The 22,480-nt window shown below is 42.2% G+C and overlaps 2 long non-coding RNA genes across 3 annotated transcripts in view; one reads left to right on the top strand and one right to left on the bottom strand.

Annotated features, from left to right (window-relative positions):
- The window catches only part of LOC123515410, a 143,095-nt gene that overhangs the window by 13,176 nt on the left and 107,439 nt on the right, over positions 1 to 22,480 (bottom strand). The gene's annotated exons all lie outside the window — the stretch shown is intronic.
- Positions 442 to 4,271, top strand: LOC123515409. 2 transcript variants are annotated; one of them, XR_006677869.1, is made up of 2 exons: positions 442 to 2,757; positions 4,100 to 4,271. It is a non-coding gene; the product is annotated as an uncharacterized LOC123515409 (long non-coding RNA). The 2 variants fall into 2 exon arrangements; XR_006677868.1 differs by having other exon boundaries at positions 442 to 3,613.

Below are 22,480 nucleotides of genomic sequence, written 5' to 3'. Positions count from 1 at the left end.
TCTCTCTCTCTCTCTCTCTCTCTCTCTCTCTCTCTCTCTCTCTCTCTTTTCTTTTTAGTTATAATTATTTCCTTCTCTTCTCTTTATGACTATTACTTTTGCTTTTATTTATTTTTTCTTACTACTTGTTTTACTATTTACCTCAATTTTCATTTACATCTTTATTTATTGTTATGTTATTATGTTCATTACGATCATTATTGTCATTAGTATTTTTATTACTAATTTATTATTGTCATTATATATTTAGTATCATATCACTAGTAAGTGTTTGCAGGCTATTTTACAGACCCAATAAATGTATCTGTATCTGTATCTGTATCTCTCTCTCTAGGACTGTTTTTCAAGGCTACAGAGATGATTAGCGGCTTTTCAAGTGTTTCCACAGTTGATAATGTAGAAATCTTGTATCTAGAATCGTAAAATCTCGTGTGAATTTAAATAAAGCCTTTTGAAATAGTGGAGGTGAGTGTTTGAGAATACGAGCCTTAATTAGATAGTTTTTTTTCTTTTCTTTTATCTCTTTTTTTTTTTATTGGTGATGTGGTAGTGTTAAATCGCAGCTCAAGATTTCAAAAGCACCCTTGGAAATTCTCGTCACTTGCACTAACAGGAGTCTGGTAAATGTAAGAAATAGCGGTATCATGTTTGCTGGAGCGTGAGTATTGGTTTGTCCTATAGAGCAAAAAGATAAGAAAGGCACCAATGATATGCCCAATGATGCGTGTTTATAAGTATCGCAAAGACCAGTCATACGGAAAAGAAGAAAATAACACAATGAAGAAAAACAAAAGAAAAACAAGTAGAAGATAGAAGAGAGAGGTGATTTTACACGAGTATCATGAAGAAGTAAAGTGGAGTAAAGTAAAGCAGGAAAGTAAAGTAAAGGAAGAGAAGAAGAAAGGTGAGTGTGAAGACAACTAGGGGTTAAACTATCAGCTTGTTACTTTAAAGGTAACGAGGCCAGAAACTATCGGGGTATTTTGGAACTATCTTCTTGCTTATTGGTCATTTTGTTGGAACTATCTCTTTGCTTCACATTTCGGATCTTCGAGGTACCGTCTCCTGCGCTGAATTCCGGCTTCCGACCTGACGCCTGGGCGACGAGACCGAGGGAAGGCAGATTCTCCTGAGCTCTGGCTGAGTCAACACTACCTAGACTCGCCTCTGCCTCCAAAAGTATTCTCCCGTGAAGCCCTGCTCACCGCTCGCTTTGGGGACCTGAGCCAGTCTCCTGGGAGCCGTGTGTAGCCAGCCTGAGTCCAGACCAGCCTATGGATGAACCACCATACTACTCTGGCTTGCTGGTGGTTCTGCATCCACCTCCTGTTTCAATCCTGGTCACCGCTGGATACCGTTCTGCCTACTCTTCACCCCTACACCCTGCTCCATTCCTCGTCCTCTCCTTGGGATCCTGTACCCGTGTGCTGCTCCCGGGACGGCCGTGTGTTAAGTGGATGGGCGTGGTACCAGCGCTAGAGCAACAACCTCTCTAAGTGGCGACGAACGTCCATATAGTTAGTGTGTTGGAGTGCTTTCATTTTTTCATTACTCTGTTTATTCCTCTGCAGCTCTGGGAGGGAAGGCCACATCCCTGGTTTTTAGTGGAAGAAGGCAGTGTTATTTCCATCTGTCGAGTTACCTGCCTCGAGCATTCACTAGTGGCGACCTCGCCAAGACTGTGCCTTCTCGACCCTCTGTTGTGGAGTATGTAGTGCTAACGGTCATCGTTGGGGGACAGGTAGTGTTACCTTCCCCGGCGCATTATCAAAGGCTCGGAAGTGAGTATTTTTGACTGTTGGTTTGTGAGGGCTTGTTTCTAATCACTTGCGTCTTTAAGGACTCCGGTTGAGTCCTTTATGTTGTCAGGTGCGGAGTTTTTCCTGTGACGTCATGTATTTTTCTCTATTGCTTCCTTGGGCGTCCTTTATTCACGGATTATTGTTTCCTTTGTGTTCATGTCTCCTATCAAGGAGCTAGTTGAGTTGGGAAGAGATGGGACTCGGGAGTGACGAGCTACGTGAGTCTTGTTTCTACTCGGCAACCGTTGCAACGAGACGAAAGAGGGTGAAGAGAGGAAAGAAGGAAAGGAAATCGAACATGCCCTTGCCATGTCCGAATTAAAGCTGTCACTGCAAGAACAAGGAACAAACCGAGATCCAGTGATCTTGCCTGGGGATTGTGGGACTGTTCCCCGACGTTCTCTACTAGTCTATCAAGACGATCTGACCTCCTAATTCACACGCTTTGAACTTATTGCTGCCGTGCTCAACATTAATCAGGACAACTATGCCATTCGACTGGGTGGTCTTCTCTCTGGTAAGCTAGCAGAAATCTACACTACCTTGGCTGATGACTTAATTTGTGACTAGCCTAAACTTAAATCCTCTCTCCTAAGAAGTTTCAGTCTCAGATCTTTTGTAATTATGGACTAGTTTCTTGCCTCTATTTCTCCAGATATAAGAACCTTCTTGAAAGAAAACGACGTGTAGACCTTGGACGACGCTGTCAAACTTGCAGATATTTGGGCAGCTGCCCATTGTGCTTACCCGAGACACACCCAGCTGGACGAAGCCGTCACCTACATCTCCAACTACCACCAACCAAGCTTCTCGCCGATCTCCTCCACCGGCCAGGAAGTCTTCGACACCCGTCAGGTGTCACAATTGTGGGGAGCCAGGACACGTTCGACCTCGATGTCTCTAAAATCCAGCTTTGTTCAGGACTGGTAGCACTCCTCAACCAGACACACATAAGGTGGGTTTCTGCTTGTGATCCTACTACTGATCTCTACTTTTCTTCTGGCACCATCAATGGAGCGAGAGTATCTACCATCATAAGTGACACTGGCTGTTCCTGTGTCCTTGTATCTGAGGAAGCCTTACCCGATGTAGACTCTCCCAGTGTCCTAAAGTTCTTGTTTCTGACTATTTAGGAAGAGTGGACTCCTTCACTCAGATACGATGCTACCTTCGCTGTCCCTTCTACGAAGGTTATGTTGATGCTGTTCGTGCTCCAATCAAGTTCTGTAGTGTTCTGGTTGGTAATGTGGAAGGAGTGAGCACACCAGACCATAACATGAAAAAGGCTTGTCTGCCTCGGCATTGGTCACGTTCCTGAGAAGGTTGAAGTTGAAACCCGGAGCCGCGCGGCACGAAGAATTCATCCCCTTGTGCTACCAGAACTCCAACCTATTAACGTTACTTCCCGGGAATTTTCTCGCCTGCAGAATTTGTTCCTCCCTTCAGGCTCTCCGTCGTAAGGCATCAACTGGTGAAGAAGAGGTACCTCGCAGTGGTTCGAAGTTTTCCTACGAGTTTTCTGATGAACTACTCTACCGAGTGTGCCGTTCTTCTAGCAACCAAGAACAAGAATTTGTTCCTCCCTTCAGGCTCTCCGTCGTAAGGCATCAACTGGTGAAGAAGAGGTACCTCGCAGTGGTTCGAAGTTTTCCTAAGAGTTTTCTGATGAACTACTCTACTGAGTGTGCCTTTCTTCTAGCAACCAAGAACAAGTGGGAAAGAAGACTGGTCATCCCTGCTGAGTGTCGTTGGTGCTGTTTCTGCCCATGAGGGCCCAGTGTCAGGACATTTCTCCTACAAGAAGGCTAGAGGTAAGGTTTACCACCACTTTTATTGGCAACTACCTCTCTAAGGGGCGACCAACGTCCATATAGTTCGTGTGTGTGTTGGAGTGCTCTTCTTTCATTAAAGTGGTATTTGTTACTGTCTGTTTTCTCCACTCTCTTCAATTCTGGTAGAGAAGGCCACATCCCTGTTTTTTAGTGGAAGAAGGCAGTGTTCATCTCTATCTCGTGAGTTACATGCCTCGAGCTTTCAGTGAGAAGTCAGAGGAGAAGAAAGGGCGGCTGTGATGAGATGAAGAGAAGGAAGAAATATGAGATGACGACGATGAGCGTGAGTTACATGCCTCGAGCTTTCAGTGAGAAAAGTCAGGAGAAGAAAGGGCGGCTGTAGAAGGCTGTGATGAGATGAAGAGAAGGAAGAAATATGAGATGACGACGACGATGAGGAGGAGGAGGAAGGACAGGGTGGGTCTCTTTAGTACTAACGTCCTCTATGGTTCTTTTTTTGTCAAGGGTGCACGAGGCAGCGGACGATCCTACTCACGTGACCACCACCACCACCACCGTAGTCGTCGCCGCCACCACCACCACCACCACCACCACCAGCGCCATCCCTATCTACATTTCTTGTTTTCATGTAAAGGAGAAAACTGGCTATGGACAATAAAAATATCTATAAAAGTCACACTGAGTCGCCAGTCCCCTTGCAGATACGAAAGGGTTAGCCCGAATTCATGGAAAAGTGTCTTGAATATTTTCCTTTTGTTTCAGTTGTTGATGATATTGTCGTTGTTATTGTCGTTGTTCTGGTTATTCTTACTACTGCTACTAATTTGTGTTCCCTAAAGTAAACAAACGGTCACAAAAAATACCAAGTTACGTAACACACACACAGAAAAAAAAAAGCTTGATATCAACTAACCTGTTCTTTTACGTAGATTCTTTGAGAAACCAGACAACGAATTTCACAAAACCGGTTTCTGTAAATTTTTTCTCTTCACGGTTGCTGTTTTTATCTTTATTTGACCGAGAAATTTTCTGGTAATTAACTTATTTTTTTGACAGAGAAAGAAAAATATTTATACAACGCTCTCTCTCTCTCTCTCTCTCTCTCTCTCTCTCTACGGCGTCCCCAGCTTGGAAAAAGTCAGTTACCGTTGCGCCAGAAGAGGAAACATCTAACAATGATAGAACAAGTCAACTCCTCCTTTCCTCCTTCTCGTCAATTCAATTATTCACTTTACATTCTTCACCTTCAATGCCTGCCTACACCTTCAATGCCTGCCTATTCACCTTCAGTTTATACCAATTCGCCTTCAATTTCTACCTGTCCAGTTTCTACCTAATCACCTTCAGTTTCTACCTAATCACCTTCAGTTTCTACCTAATCACCTTTATTTTCTACCTGTTTTTCTTTCCTCGTCAATGCGTTAATTCACATTACACACATTGTTTCCTTTCTTCACCTTCAATTCTTACCTTTTCATGTTTTTTTTATGATTTAGCTTCTGGTTCAGTATTTCTTTTTTCCTACATCATTCGTAAATCTTTAATATCTTTCGTCCCACACCTGCATTTCTCATTACTAACTTGTTTCTAATGTACTCATCTCAAAATCTTCAAAATCTCATAAGTTTCTGACTCTTAGTTCTTTTTCTTGTACATCTGTATTTCTCATAATAAATTTTCCTTCTTACACTTTCACTTCAGATGTATTTCTCTAATTGTACCTCAAATATGCATAGTTTTTTTTTTCTACAACATATCTATTCCCTATCGATATTTTTCGTCTGCTTTCTTCCATTTTCTTATCTTTTTTTCCTTTTCGTTAAACTATCCTCCTATTTCTCTCCCCGTCTCTCACTTATTCCGTCCCGTATCTTCCTTCCACTCTCCTTCTTAGCTGAACTTTTCCTGTCCTTCATCTCGCATTTTCACTCCCTGCCAGCCTTCACGCAGCATCATTACCTTTATCTAAACTGTCTTCCACTTAGCATCACTTCGTCTTTTATCTCCCTCTTCTCTGCCACCCATCTCAGCTTCCCTCGCCTCCCCTGCATTTTTCTTATATTCACTGCCTTTTTTACGCAACTGGCTATGGAGGGAGCAAAATCTATAAAAAGAAAACAACGGTGTGTGTATCCTGGTGCAAACCTCTAAAGAGCCAATTGAGACTTCCCTTTTAAGAATTCAAGTCGTAGGAAGGATGGAGTACAGAAGCAGGCAGGGAGTTGCAGAGTTAGCCAATGATAGGAATGAAAGACTGCGTGTGGCTTACTATCGCATTAGGAAGGTGGACAGAGCACGGATGAGAAAGAAATAGTTAGACATTATACTATAGAGGTCACAGGAGAAGAGAAGAGACAATTAGGAAAAGCAGTAAGCATGAAAATACCGATAAGACGTTAGAAGATGCATCCCTGTCCTTTCTCCCATTTCCACCACCACTACTACCACCACGACAGCATCCCTGTATTTCTAGGTCAAGCTGCTCTCCTACGTGGCGCTGGTCACCTGGACAGCGTTGCCAGGTGAGGTTAATTGAAGGATTCCTGGTATAGACTCCTGTCGCCGGGATACAGACTGGCGCCACACTGAGGGGGAGAGAGGTTGGATGGAAGAGAGGGAGGGAGGAGAGGGAGGGAGATAGGGAAGAAGAGGGAGACATGATTCGATAAATATTGTAATCAAATGGAAGACACAAGATTTATCAAACCAATTAAGAAAATGGAGAGAGTTGAGGGAGGAGGAGGCAGGATGGATGGAATGAGGGAGACATAACAAGTAATGGTCTCAGATAAATATTGCCACAGCGAAGGAAAAGGTACACTGGGTTCTGGAACAAGGTGGATACAGGCTGCTCATCTCACCGGCTCTTCTTCCTCACCTGTCCTCAATCCGTCACCTGTCCTCAATCCGCTACTATCTTCTTATCTCAGTTTCAACAGGGGAGGGAAGAGAGGAGGAAACACGGAGGGAAAATGATGAAAGGGGTGAGGAAAGACGGTAGCAGGACTTAGGGAATAGAGGGAAGACTAAGCAGAGGAAGAAATAAGAGAAAGATTAGAGAGAAATACACCACCACCACCACCACCACCACAACAACAGCCATGCCCGCCCCTAACACGCCGCCAGCCTGTCGCCAAAACCTACACGTGTATATCTCTCTCTCTCTCTCTCTCTCTCTCTCTCTCTCTCTCTCTCTCTCTCTCTCTCTCTCTCTCTCTCTCTCTCTCTCTCTCTCTCTCTCTCTCTCTCTCTCTCTCTCTCTCTCTCTCTCTCTCTCTCTCTCTCTCTCTCTCTCTCTCTCTCTCTCTCTCTCTCTCTCTCTCTCTCTCTCTCTCTCTCTCTCTCTCTCTCTCTCTCTCTCTCTCTCTCTCTCTCTCTCTCTCTCTCTCTCTCTCTCTCTCTCTCTCTCTCTCTCTCTCTCTTTCTCTCTCTCTCTCTCTCTCTCTCTTTCTCTCTCTTTCTCTCTCTTTCTCTCTTTCTCTCTCTCTCTCTGTGTGTGTGTATTCATGGTTTTTTTCTTCTCTGTGGCTAATCAAACATTTTCATACGGAATCTCAACCTTAGAAAAATGTCAACACCAGGAACAATAAAGTGAGGTCAAGACACGGTTATTGTCCCTTCAATTGCACCAGCAGGAATGATGCAGAGGCAGGAACATTAATACTCGTGGTCACTGTTGCTCCTCACTTCACCATCATTATCATCACTTTGTCACTGGTCCTCATGCACCGCGACACACTAATTAACACACTTGGATACTCTCACTCTCTTGTGCCTTTCTGTGCATTCTTCACACCTCATACTCGAAAGAAAACAAAGACTGGGAGGGCGCGCTCTCTCTCTTTCTCAAGCACATTCAAGCCTTCCTATCTCTCTTTCCCCATATCTCCCTCTCTCTCTAACATTCTAGTCACAATAAACCTTACAGCACATCGTCGTCTGGTCTAGAAATCCCCGCCAAGTTATAATTATAAACACACTCGTAATCACAACATCCACTCAAATCTCAGACGTTTCTATCGCCTCTTCCTTAATTAAAGTTCAAACAAATCACACTTCAGAGCGTAATTAATGTAAATAACCGATACAAATGCCAATCAAAAGAGGGATTATTAAAGTGAAGGTGAATGACTTTTGGTTCCTTCTCACTGAATCGCTGCAGGGGACGTAAGGAGAGGCAGTGGTAGGAGCGAGGGTTTGTTATTGTTGTCTCTTGCTCTCACTAAGGTTAAAACTCGTACTCTCAAACACTTCTATGCTTCACCACAATTTCAAAAGGTTTTACTTAAATTTACACGTTTTTTTTTTTTAAGGTGTTTTTATGGGTCTCTTAGTGTTGTCTCTTGCTCTCACTAAGGCTAAGCTCGTACTCTCAAACACTTCTATGCTTCACTATTTCAAAAGGTTTTATTTAAATTTACACGCTTTTTTTTGTGTTTTTTTTATGGTTCTACAGATAGTGTCAATATTTCTACATTATTAACCCCTCCAGTACCAAGACGCATTTCCACATTGGTCCTGCTTACGATTTGGTGATTTTATAAAGCTTCAAAAACTCATGCCGGGAATTGAAATACTGAACATAGCAGTGTTCTTATTCCCTCATGTATTGTCAATCAGGCACACACACACACACACACACACACACACACACACACACACACACACACACACACACACACACACACCACACCTTGGTCTGTGTTGCGTTACCTGAGCGTTTTCTTCTTTTGATTCGCTTATTTCTTGCTTTTTTTTTTCTTGTCGATTCTTTGTTTTATCTTGTTTTATGTGTTTTCTATTTTTTATAATTGTTTTTATTTCCACATGGGTATCTGAAATAAAAATCTCTCTCTCTCTCTCTCTCTCTCTCTCTCTCTCTCTCTCTCTCTCTCTCTCTCTCTCTCTCTCTCTCATTCTTGTAACTTCTATTCATCTATGTTATGTATTCCCCATCTCTCCTATTCCTTAATCTTCCTCCCCCCAATCTTCATCTGAAATACTCCCATCTCTCTCTCTCTCTCTCTCTCTCTCTCTCTCTCTCTCTCTCTCTCTCTCTCTGTATCTCTATTCCCTTACGTTACTTCTCCTATCTAACACTTTTCTACGACATGAAGCCTCGTTACTGTTCCCGCTACAGGAGTCACGTGTTAAGTACGGGAAATTACCAGGAGATAAAAACAAGGAGAGAGAAAAGGAGAGGAGAAATAAAGGCGAAGTAGTATTGTCTTGTTTTTCGGCGGACTGTTGCAAGGTTACTCGTCTGATTAAGTTGTGAAGGCGTCAAGGGAGCGGAGCGTCTGTGTGTGTGTGTGTATGGGGGAGAGGGGTCTTTTATGAGCGTGAGTGGTGCAGGACTGAAAGGTCTGAGGGAACGTTTTAGAGGGACTAGAATGAAACAAGGAAAGTAATGAAGAAATATCAGATGTTGTTTGTCTAAAGATTAAAGAGATGAAGAGTGTTTAGGAGGAAAAAGAAGGGTGGATTGAGGGGGAGAGAGAGAGAGAGAGAGAGAGAGAGAGAGAGAGAGAGAGAGAGAGAGAGAGAGAGAGAGAGAGAGAGAGAGAGAGAGAGAGAGAGAGAGAGAGAGAGAGAGAGAGAGAGAGAGAGAGAGAGAGAGAGAGAGAGAGAGGAGCAAATGAACGTTAGAATAGGGAAGTGTAACGAAGGAAAGAAAATAGACCACGGAAATAGATAAGAAAAAGAGAGAAGGGAAAATAACAAAAGAAAAGAGAACGAAAAGAGAAAATGACACGAAAAAAGAGAAATAAGGAGAAAAAGATAAGAATAACAGAGGAAAAGAAAAAAATAGGAAAACAAGAGATGAGAAAAAGAAAGATAAGAGAATATGATAAACAAAGGAAACAAAAGAGAAGAGAAAAAGAAAGACAAGAGAATATGATAAACAAACAACACAAACTCACATCACAGTTTGGCTGACTAGTGAAATCTGCCTCAATCGTCTAATGCGACAGCTCAGCACCTTGCCAGATCCTCCCGCACCAACTTCTGCATCACCATATGCGACAGTGCTGACGTGCTGACTCACGCCCACTCAGCAAGGCCAGAGGAAGCCAAGACCAGCCGTGATCGTGTTTCGTACAGGTGTTAGAGATAAAGACGTGTACTGAACGCTCTCTCTCTCTCTCTCTCTCTCTCTCTCTCTCTCTCTCTCAGTATCGCTACTTTCCAAAGGCTCCACTTGAATATACTCGTGTTTTTAAGAGAATTTTTACGTTTCTGGTCATATACTGGCAAGATTTCTAGTTTACTGAAAGGAGAAATTGTCTTGAAAACCCCGCTGGTTGTCTCTGTGGCCTGGATAATTGTCGTAGTGAGAGGGGAGGGCGCTTCTGAATACAGGCGTCAGATTCACTGCACCCTCTACTCCTTCCTCAGTATTGGTACTAGTGAATGAGCGAGTTACTGTTGCTGCTCCTGTGTGTGTGTGTGTGTGTGTGTGTGTGTGTGTGTGTGTGTGTGTGTGTGTGTGTGTGTGTGTGTGTGTGTGTGTGTGTGTGTGTGTTATTTGTGTATCTGTTTACTTGTTTATTGACTGCTTTCCTATTATATCATTTATCTTTCTATTATTGTATATTTAATGATTTTTTTCTGTGTGTGGCGGAGGGAGGAGGTCACACTTTTTTTTTTTTTCTGTTAGGTCACTTGAAGTAAACTAGTCAATCCAACTGAGACTTTAAAGTGTTAAATTGGCGTATTTCATCTTTTCTTTTGTGTCACTATTCTGTAACCAGCCTCTCTCATGCATGGAGGAAAAGAAAAAAAATCACTCAACAAAAAACCTTAAAAATAAAATAAAAATTGAAAGCGTTACTGTGTTCAACTATATTCAAGACACAATGTTTATACTGCTGGTACATTAATTCTCGATCTGTTTAACCCCCACACAATAAAAATAAAATAAAACTACAACAGAATCATCAAAGCACCTCAAAAACTAAACTGCCCAGCACCTGAACACCCTTCCTTCCTTTTCTAAGTCACAGTAGAAGCGGCAGATACACGGACTCCTCATCTCCTTTGCGGCGCCCTTGTTCGTCTCCTTCACGTAAACAAACTTGCCTCCAAAATAAAATCCGGAGTCCACTGAGGGCGCTCCTTCATACCTAGCGGCGGCAACAGTCTCGCAGCGCTTGTGTAACGTGCACCCGGCGCCACTCGGCCTTATTATGTATCTGTCTGTTTATTCCTATCTTTAAGGGAGCGAAAGAAAACGCCTGTGAAGTTCCAAAGACACGTGCAGGGCTCTCTCCTTTCTTGACCCTGACGAAAGAGGACCCGCTGGCTTCTGGCGTGCCCTTGGTTGCCCGGAGAAATGCTGTGCGGTGTGGTTGGCAATGTGTGTTGTGGGTCGCTGAACTAGAGGCTGTGACAATCAACAGGTAATGATCCACTGAGAGGCGGGGAAATGCTGGAGCTGGATGTCGCGTCAGGGTGTCAGGTTGTTTCCAGAGAGAGGTCTGGTTGTGTCACGTGATTATTTCTTTCATTTATTTATCTATTTATTCATCTCATTTATTTATTTACTTTGTTTCTCAAGAACTTCCAATATATCTGAGAAATATTGCTTCATGTAATGTGAGTTTTTTTATGCATCCTAGAATAAGTTACAAAAAAAAGTGATAATACATATATATTAGAAAAAGAGGCAAATAAATGAATAGTTAAATAAGCAAAATCCATAAAAATAATAAATGGACATTAAAATAAATAAGAAAAAAATTAATAAGAAGATAAACACGCAATCCAAAGGTGTGTGTGTGTGTGTGTGTGTGTGTGTGTGTGTGTGTGTGTGTGTGTGTGTGTGTGTGTGTGTGTGTGTGTGTGTGTGTTCATCGTCTACCATAGTGATCTTATTGACTTCATCCATTAGTCACCTCTCCTACATTTTTGAGTCTGGGGACCTTAATCTATTTTTAATGTGAAATAGCTTTTGCTGGTGGTGGTGGTGGTGGTGGTGGAGAAAACAAGATGATATGTGAGAGAGAGAGAGAGAGAGAGAGAGAGAGAGAGAGAGAGAGAGAGAGAGAGAGAGAGAGAGAGAGAGAGAGAGAGAGAGAGAGAGAGAGAGAGAGAGAGAGAGAGAGAGAGAGAGAGAGAGAGAGAGAGAGAGAGAGAGTACAAACAACATCTCTCTCTCGTCTCCTAGTACTCACACGTGACCACAACCCCACACACACACACTCTACCACCACCACCATCACCACCAGCACCACCACCACTGGTCAAGGTCACAGCGGCGTCGCACCCAAACAAAAACTGACAAGATAAACACAAGAGGCAGGAGCAGGAGGAGATGGGGACGCCGCGCCACTGCTGCAGCCTCTCACCAAACCATCACTGAGGCGACGCGACACGCACGTAGAGATTAGGATCAAGCATCGAGCCACCACCCATTGTATTCCCTGCCAGGACTTAGAGAAGATGAGAGCCTTTAAATCCTTACTTATTGGATTAACTTCTCTTCGTTGACGTAATGAAGATAATAAGGAGTTTCTTTTTTTTTTTTTCATTTGATAAGAAACATACGCAAGAGGATATCCGATACAGGGTGATTTCTAAGATATTCTAATTCCAAGAGGAGGATACTAATGATAAGACAGCAACGAACACCATCTCTAATTAATTACCAAACGTTCGACTCTCTTTTTTCCGCGACTCTCTGTTTTCCGCGACTCTATTTTTTCCGCGACTCTTTGTTTTCCGCGACTCTGTTTTCCGCGACTCTCTGTTTTTCCGCGACTCTCTGTTTTCCGCGACTCTCTGTTTTTCTGCGATTCTCTGTTTTCCGCGACTCTATTTTTTCCGCGACTCTCTGTTTTCCGCGACTCTGTTTTCCGCGACTCTCTGTTTTCCGCGATTCTCTGTTTTCCGCGACTCTGTTTTCCGCGACTGTTTTCCGCGATTCTCTGTTTTCCGCGACTCGGGACCACTGCCTCACATGTAAGCTTCAATCCTGCTTCAGTCAGTTCCGTATCCTCGAAACCGGTAATAGAAACAATTTAAGAATAATGGAATTCCTGTACATTCCTCAACTAAAACCAGCGCTCAACAACACACTGACAGCTCACCCTCTCTCTATATATTGTGTAACTTTTATTTCTCAATATAGTATTTAGTTATTTATGATTTTGTATTTATATGTTTTAATTTTCTTTGTTTTAGACCACTGAAGGTGACACAAGACATGAAGAAGCGTGTGGTAATTAATGAAAGATGGTGCTCGTTGCTGTCTTCATTATTAGTTTCCTCACGTAAGAGGATGTTTCGGGTTTTGTTGTATCTGCTTTTTTTTCTGGCATTTTGAGCTATTTGAACATGATTGCGAGGGTGTTTACTTTCTTTGGGATCTTCTTTTTCACCTCTCGTACTTTGATCTAATAATAAAGATACGCAGGATGGAGTTTTGTTTTACTATCATTTCATTTACTCTTTATTTCTTTTGATTTGATCTGATGATGGTGTAAACTCCCCGTTATCAATCAAACTACATTTTTTCTTAACAATATTGACTTTTTCCACCCGATCTCCAAACTACATTATAATGGTGTCAACTTATATTTTCTTTGTCAACTTATATTTTCTACGTAATAAACTATATGGTATTAATTTCTATTTCCCACGTAATTAACTATATGGTGTCAACTTATATTTTCTTTGTCAACTTGTATTTTCTATGTAATTAATTATATGTTATCAACTTCTTCTATTTTCTACGTAAATAACCGCTCGAGTACCATGACACGTTCTCATATTCATTCTGCTTACTATTTGGTGATTTTATACACCTTCAGAAACTCATGTGGGGGATTAAAATAGTGAAGACGGTGGCCATTAATCTTCTGACCTTCATAACCCCTTCCTAATGTCAATAAAATGGTCTAAGCGTACACAAATCTCAAGGTAAAAATCTATCACAGTATTGAAGGGTTTAATTATATTCGTCAACTCTAAATTATCATAGTCCTAACCACATTTTTCTCATTCTTTCCTCCTAGACTCCGGTAAATCATCACAGTATATTTTTACACAAACGTTCTTCCTATTCTTGGCCAAATTATGAAAGTGTTACCCGAGCCGGTCTCAGGTACACGGAAGGACCAGGTACCACCCAGCCAATTACCTGCGTATCCACCTGTCCGGTACTGTTACCTTACTAATGAGTCCTTTAGGTAACCAGTGAAGGGCGGCAAGCTGCTATGGCGAGGCGTGCACTGTGAGGGCAAGAGTATCATTAGTTTGAAAGGCTGACGGTGTGGAGATGAGCAACAAGGCACGATGGTGTTTTGTGTTTGTAGCTCCTTTTGATTTGCTTGTAATGTTAGTCTTATAAAAGTTAGCCCCTTCAAAACTGAGAGGCATTTTTTACCTTGATTTTTGGGTATGAAAAGACGATTTTATTTGTATTAGGAAGGGTCTACGGAGGTCAAAAGATAAGTGGCAGAGTCTTTACTATTCTAATCCCAATATATGTTTCTGAAGCTGTATAAAATTGTGAAACAGTAATCAGAATGAATATGAAAACGCGTCTTGGTAATGAAGAGATTAACTAGTATTTAAGCATCTTTCTTATTTCTATCTCTATTTCTCTCTTTCGCAGTTTTTTTTCTTTTGCCACTGTTATGAATGGTGGGTAATAGTTATTCATGTATTTTCTTTATGTTATTTTTTTTGCTTTAGGAATACATGTTTCTATGAAGTGTTAGTTTATACCCCCATCTTGAAAGACTGTCTGTATATTGCTATTCTATTTTCTTAGTGGTGACAGCAACTAAAGCTTGAAAAAAAAAAAACTATATCGTAACTTTACTCAACTTAAAAACAACAGAAAAGAACTCAGAAAACGAAGACTAATAAAAAAAACCGTTCCATTAATTTCTCGAGTCTAATTAAAAAAAGTCTTAAAAAAAAACGAGTAGATCATAATGCAATTCACCAACAGAGCCTTCAGCGCCAAGACGAGGTCATAAATCATAAGCGCCACTAAGACAACACGAACACTCGGTACCTGACGAGGAGCAGCGGATTCTTGCATTGTATAAGGAAACAGGTCTGGCGGAGGGGACTAAAGATGTTATGAAAGCGAGGCGAGTACGTAAGAGTTCTCTGCACCCTTTTCTACCAACACCCGGACCCCATCACCACCTATCACCCCACTCAACATCCTTCCCCTTCACCAGCTCCTGCACCCAGTAAGCACCCCATCCCTCCACCACCACCTATCGCCCTACTCAGCATCCTCCCCCTTCACCGCCTCCTCCTGCACCCAGTAAGCGCCCCGTGCCTCCTCCTTCCCTCACTCCCTCGCCGGCATCGTTGTATAAATCGTTGTTTAGAGAAGAAAATTAGACGATTGCTGTAAAGATTCGCACAAAACACAACACTGGGAGTCTCATATGCATGCTAATTATCAGGTCTCCAGTGTCGCTCTCCCTCTCTCTATCTCTCAGTTTGATATTCTTTTTTTTTTTCCAGCGAAGTATTACGTAAACACTCCCGGTCGAAATTGTGCTGGGCTTGCATACCGGACAATAATATATCGCAATTAGAACGTCGTGATATGTAGGTAAATCATCGTAATGGCTGAGCTGAAGGTGTGTGAAGGTTTGAAATGGCTCGTCTGACCTGGATTGCCGCACATGTTCTCAAAGTAAAGGGTTGGAAAAAGCATACAGTTAAAAATATACAGTTAAAATATAGAATAAGTGTTCTGCATTGCGTTACCGTGCCGCGTTGAGGATCTGTAAAGAGAATGATTATGTTTCCAGCCTTATTACACTGCTGGCCTCATCGCAATGCGCACTGATACTCACCAAATAAAGGAAAAATATCCGAAGTATTCTGTATTAGGTTATTTTTTTTTTCTGAATATATATAAAAATAATAACGTCTAAGCTTCACTGCATGTATGTATCTAATGAACCAGTAATGATATTCTGCACGTACGCACACACACACACACACACACACACACACACACACACACACACACACACACACACACAGAAACCCCATTTTGTATTAAGTCATTTTTCTTTGTCGATGGTCACACTTCAAAACAGAAAATAAACAAATACAAATAGAACTTAATAAATAAATAATGACTAACTTAAACTCTACTTGACAACATCTATTACCCTAGTAAAAGATAATATTCAACACTTCAAAGCCTAAAGGAAAAAAAAAAAAAATATCACGTGTCTTGAATTACCAAAGTTGAAGATGAAGAAAAGTAAAAAAACTCTTCAAACTTAAATCTCCCAATCACTTTTTACGACTGACATTCTACTGACACCTACAGACACCGACCACGTCTAATTGCTTGGAAGAAGGCTTTATCTTTGGACAGGGGATTAAGTACGTAAAAAAAGTGTTACCCAACCTGATTCTTAAGTAACACTAGTAAACATCCCCCCCCCCTCAACACACACACCTCTCAACACCACATTCCTCTTTACACTTTCCTGACCATCTCGTTTCGAAAAAGACGCATTCTCTCAGTTGAAGGTTGCAAGACATTTACCTAACCCAATTTACCTTCGTTTTAATCCCATTCAGTACTGGGACACATTTTTACCTTGAGATTTGTGTACGATTAGAGCATTTTATTGACATTAAGAAGGGTCTATGGAGGTCAGAAGATTAATGGTCCAGAGTCTTCACTATTTTACTCTCCCCGACATAAGTTTCTGAAGCTGTATAAAATCAGTAAGCAGAATGAATATGGTAATCAAGAGGTCAATCCCATTCACATCCAGACCACTAGAGGATATTCTTAAGTGTACAATGGTATATTTGTCTTCTTTTAAGAGGGAGGTATCGAGGCATTTCCTCCCTAATTTTGGCTGACCTTTTTTCATCTTTGTAGAGAGCCAGCATTCAAGTGGGCCTTTTTTTTATGTTTTCTTCTTTTTTGCCCTTGGCTGGCCCTCTTTCCTACATAAAAAATATATAAATAAATAAATAAATAAAAATTGTCTGGATCTCAAGTGTAATTATATCTCCATTTACACCAATCTGACGGACATTAAGAATTTTTTTTTTTTTTACTTTTTAGCAGCAATAATGAATGAGTGACGCAACCATAGCCCTCCGTGACCTCTCCCCTCAAGGCCGCACCAAAGCTGACCAAATTCTTTTAATAAATTCTCGTGTCCTTTCGTTGAAGGGAGAGGGAAAAGTGACCAGATTCCCTCAACCTTACAACAAAGCCGCCGCTTGCTCTGGTATGGAGGAGGAGGAGGAGGAGGAGGAGGAGGAGGAGGAGGAGGAGGAGGAGGAGGAGAAAAATTAGAAGAAGAAGAAGAAGAAGAAGAGGAGGAAGAGGAGGAGGAGGAGGAGGAGGAGGAGGAGGAGGAGGAAAAAGAAAAAGAAGAAGAAGAAGAAGAAGAAGAAGAAGAAGAAGAAGAAGAAGAAGAAGAAAAGGAGGAGGAGGAGGAGGAGGAGGAGGAGGAGGAGGACGTGCCGACTTGGAGGACCACACAGCCTTACCTAACCCAAATGTTAAGTAAGGGCGTCCCTGGTGACCTTCCCCTGAGGAGCAGCAAACCCCAGCGCGCCAAACCTGCCTCCTTCAATACACTCACATCAAAGTCTCTTCTTCCTTTAATTAGTCGTTACCAAGAAGATTTATTTGTTACTTGGAGGATTTTGCAGTTCCACTCAAGGGTTCTAATTAACAACTTTTGCTTCTACAATGTAATACTAAGACAATTTTCTCTGCTTCCTTCTCATGACAATATTAATCGTCTTTTATTTTTTTATTCATTTATTATTTTTTTCGTTATATAAGAAACAAAACCTGAAGCCTAATTAGCAACAACATCACTTTGAACAAAACATGAAGATATATATTTTTTTCTGATATCCTTTCACTACAAAGTCTTTAATCTTTTTTTTTTTTTTTCGTTATACAAGAGACAAAACCTGAATTCTAATTAGCAGCATTACTTTTGAACAACGGAACACGAAGGCAATTTTTCTGATAGCCTTTCACTAAAATGCTAATTCTTTCATTGATTGTCTTCTTTTTCTTCACACAAAATAGACAAATGCTTCTCTTCCCTAAATCATAATCAACATTTCCACAATATTATCACGACCATTCCTCTGATATTCTCTCACTACATTGTTAATTCCTTCATTGATTCCTTCTATTTCTTTCCTATGATACAAGAGACAAATATTTCACTAACTAGAACTTTATCATCAGCAATTCCTTTAACCCCTTCAGTACCAGGACGCGTTTTCATATTCATTCTGCTTACTATTTAGTGATTTTATACAGCCTCAGAAACTAATGCCGGGGATTGAACCAGTGAAGACCGTGATCATTAATCTTCTAACCTCCATAGACGCTTTTAATGTAAAAAATGGTCTAATCGTACATAAATATCACTAGATTAGACCATTTCATTTGCATTAAGAAGGGTTTTATGGAGGTCAAAAGATTAATGGCCAGAGTTTTTACTATTTCAATTCCCCACCTATCTTTCTGAAGCTGTATAAAATCACTAAATAGTAAGCTGAATGAATATGAAAACGCGGCATGGTACTGAAAGGGTTAACCGCTCCTGGATAACAGCCGTCCCAAGCCACATCTCCTTCAACCATATAAGCTTCAATACAATCAAAGACACCCGCTTCCCTACCTTAAATACCAGGTAACAATCCTCCCCCAGTGGCCTTTTGGAAATAAATGCAGAATATGTCAATTATTTGTATGTCCTCAGAGTTCCGTCCCTCGTGCCGTGACGCGGTGAGCACAAGGGCGAGGGTCGTGGGGAGAGGCCTCGGCGTGACACCTTTATTGATATTCAAAGTAGTATTGAGAGAGAGAGAGAGAGAGAGAGAGAGAGAGAGAGAGAGAGAGAGAGAGAGAGAGAGAGAGAGAGAGAGAGAGAGAGAGAGAGAGAGAGAGAGAGAGAGAGAGAGAGAGAGAGAGAGAGAGAGAGAGAGAGAGAGAGAGAGAGAGAGAGAGAGAGAGAGAGAGAAATAATATAATCTCCCTAGAAGAAAAAAAATGGCCATAAAAAAAATCAGCTCTACATGGAAAAATATCATAGGAAAACAGAACAGGCAAAGAAAAAAAAAAAACGAAAAGGAAACTCTCTACTTTACAAAACACACACACACACACACACACACACACACACACACACACACACACACACAAATACGTAAACACAACTACCCACAACATAAAAAAAAAAAATGGTTTAAAAAGTATTCCAAACACTCACGATAATCTGAAACCGAAGCGACACACAATAAAAAAAAAAACACAACAAAAAGAAAACGAAACACTCAACCAAATATTTTAGTTCACGAAACGCTCACGAGGGAAAAAAAAATAAATGCATCAATAAATAAAAATAAAACGAGCACATAAATAGATAAAAAGAAAGAAACGAGCCAAAATAAAGAGGGACAAAGAAAAGATGAACAAGAGCAGGAAGGATAAGAGAAGAAGCGGGCAGGGATGACTAGGGTTTGCTGGGGCTGGCTGAGACTGGCAGAGGTGGGGGTGGCTGGGCTGGATGGCGGGTGATGGGAGAGGACAGGGCGGCGGGGCAGTGAGGGGAGAGAAGCTGGGCAGGAGACACGCTAGGACAAGACAAGCAACCAAAAGGAACCAACCTCTTACGTGTGTGTGTGTGTGTGTGTGTGTGTGTGTGTGTGTGTGTGTGTGTGTGTGTGTGTGTGTGTGTGGGTGTGGGTGTGCCTCAGGGGACGTATCCTTCGCTGTTTATGGTGATGATGACGGTGCATCTGAGGCGGAATATTTGCATACGTAAATTACTTGTGTTCGTACAACTTGGTAAAAACAAGAACGACGCCGAAATGAAATGAGAAACGAGTGCGATGGTTATCTTCACAAAGGAGGAGGAGGAGGAGGAGGAGGAGGAGGAGGAGGAGGAGGAGGAGGAGGAGGAGGAGGAGGAGGAGGAGGAGGAGGAGGAGGAGGAGGAAAATTCAGTTAAAATCAAATTGAAATCATAAAGAACACAACACAGAGAGAGAGAGAGAGAGAGAGAGAGAGAGAGAGAGAGAGAGAGAGAGAGAGAGAGAGAGAGAGAGAGAGAGAGAGAGAGAGAGAGAGAGAGAGAGAGAGAGAGAGAGAGAGAGAGAGAGAGAGAGAGAGAGAGAGAGAAATTTGATGCCCAGGTAAGCAAAGGAGCTGATGAGTTCACCTGGATGGGCAGACACTTTCCAAAAGGGTCTCTGTTACAACTAAAAACCAGATTCCTCCTCATGCTCTTCCTCCTCCTCTTCTTCTTCTTCCTCTTCCTCTTCCTCTTCCTCCTCCTCCTCCTCCTCCTCTTCTTGATACTCTTCATTCCTCTCCTCCACTCCTCATTGGTTCTTCCTCTTTCTTTTCCTCTTCCTTGCTCCCTTATCGTAGAAGCTTTCAACTCAACTTTCAACGCATTAAGGAAGAGGCTGAAGGAAGGAGGAAGGAATCTCTCTCCCAAGGAAATCACCAATAGGGTCAAAACAACTGTCAATGTCACTACACCACTGTTGCTGCCATCACCACCACCACCACCACTACCACCACCACCACAGTAATGATAGTAATGATAGTGGTGATAATAATGATAATAATAACAACAACAACAACAACAACAACAATGTCTTTCCCTTAAGCAACGTGCCCTAAAGGAAATAAACAACATCAACAATAACAACAACAACAATACCAACAAAGACAACAACGACAGCAACAATAACAGCAAAGACAACAACAACAACAGCAGCAGCAACAACAACAACAACGCTAATCACTCCATAAAGAAAACGAAGACACGAAAATATTACAAAATAAATTCAGAACAGGACATTCTACTGTACCGCTACTATGCGTCTTGAGAGGAGGAGGAGGAGGAGGAGGAGGAGGAGGAGGAGGAGGAGGAGGAGGAGGAGGAAAAAAGAAGACATAAACGGATGAAAAGGAAAAAAAAAGGAGGAAAAAAGGAAAGGAAAAGACAATGGAAAAGAAAAGGATAAAAAAAGAAAATAGCAAGAAAATAGGAATTACAAGACAGTAGTAGTAGTAGTAGTAGTAGTAGTAGTAGTAGTAGTAGTAGTAGTAGTAGTAGTAGTAGTAGTAGTAGTAGTAGTAGTAGGAGGAGGAGGAGGAGGAGGAGGAGGAGGAGGAGGAGGAGGAGGAGGAGGAGGAGGAGGAGGAGGAGAACAGACCCTCACGTCGACCATCTTTAAAGTAACCCAGAAGGCGATGGTCCCGTCCAGATCCTGACACGTGAGGTCGTAGCGAGTCCTTGGGTAACCTTGGAGTATCCTGGTTAAACTCCCTCCCTGCTGCCCTCCTTCCTCCCCTCGCATGCTCCCTCGGCTGATAAACAAGTGAAGGTCGCTGCCATAGAGTTTGTTGACTTTAGCTTTTTTTTTTTATTCCAATTTGCTGGTCAGCGTCAGAAGTGGCGGGACGTGTGTGTGTGTGTGTGTGTGTGTGTGTGTGTGTGTGTGTGTGTGTGTGTGTGTGTGTGTGTGTGTGTGTGTGTGTGTGTGTGTGTGTGTGTGTTGATGTCCTTATTGGCGCCACCACTGCATCACACCTGCTTGATCACCTGCAGCATCATAATCAATATAATGGCAGGTAATCTCACAAGGTTGGTTAGTTTGGTTTCTGAGGTGTTTCGCTACTCCTCTTTCGAAACTCGTCAAGAAACAAACGGAAAGAGGTAAAGAGTCCTAGAGTTTACCACTGATACTACAATTAACCCCTTCAATACTGGGACACATTTTTACCTTGAGATTTGTGTACCACTACAAACATTTTATTGACATTATGAAGGGTCTACAGAGGTCAGAAGATTAATGGCTACAGTCTTCACTATACAAATCCCCAAAATAAGTTTCTAAAGCTGTATAAAATCACCAAATAATAAGGAGAATGAATATGAAAATGCGTCATGACATTGAAAGGTTTAAACTCTACAGCAACTTTCAAGAGCGTTTCCAAGACTGTAGAGACTCTAAAAAGAATTCCACTCCATTAAAAAGATTCACGAGACCCCAATTAGTCATCTGCGAGACCTATGAAAACAGTACTAATGAGAACCAAAAACATTAAGCAACCTAGCACGCATCTAAGGAACCCCGCGCATCCTGTTCGCTGCCTTCCCTTGCCCATACGTCCTGTTGTGGCCGGAGGAGAGAGGGTGGGAGAGTGCGAGATACGTGGGCGTGGTTGTGGCGCATCGAGTGTGTTTTGTCGGGGTAGTGGCGACAACCGGGCCCGAACAGAGCTCAGTTGTGGGTCATCCTGGTGGTGGAGACTCTCAAGAGGTGGCGGTGGTGTGTCTGTGGCGAGGGTCTGGCGAGGCGGCTACGTGGCGGTGTGCTGGCGTGGGTATCTACATCATGTTGCCCTCTCGAGTGTTTGGGTGCCCGGGTATCTGGGCATCGCTACGCTGAAGGGTTGCTGCAGCGTTTCTATAGGCACATGCTCAATTTGCTTCACTTATCATGCGTCTGGTAGTAGTAATAGTAGTAGTAGTAGTGGTGGTGGTGATGAACTGAACAGACCTCATTTTCTCTCATTATCATTATCTGACGCAATACTTTACCTTTATCACACTCAATACATGATAGACGAGTGTTGGGCCGCCTATTAGTGTCTGGTAAGCGTCTCTTCAGCCTGATATGCGCGCGGGGCTCAGTGGCTGCCTGCAAGTGATGGGTGACACTGCACGAGGCAATTAACTGTCATGCACCGCCTTCGTGATGCACGTGGCTCAGTGGTTGCCCTGGGAGTGCTACACATACACACACACACACACACACACACACACACACACACACACACACACACACACACACACACACACACACTAGGCA

The sequence above is a fragment of the Portunus trituberculatus genome, chromosome 39, assembly GCF_017591435.1.
Source record: "Portunus trituberculatus isolate SZX2019 chromosome 39, ASM1759143v1, whole genome shotgun sequence".
In the NCBI taxonomy this organism is placed as follows: domain Eukaryota; kingdom Metazoa; phylum Arthropoda; class Malacostraca; order Decapoda; family Portunidae; genus Portunus; species Portunus trituberculatus.
The sequence above is the reverse complement of the archived record's forward strand: the minus strand, read 5'-3'. Positions and strand labels throughout refer to the sequence as shown.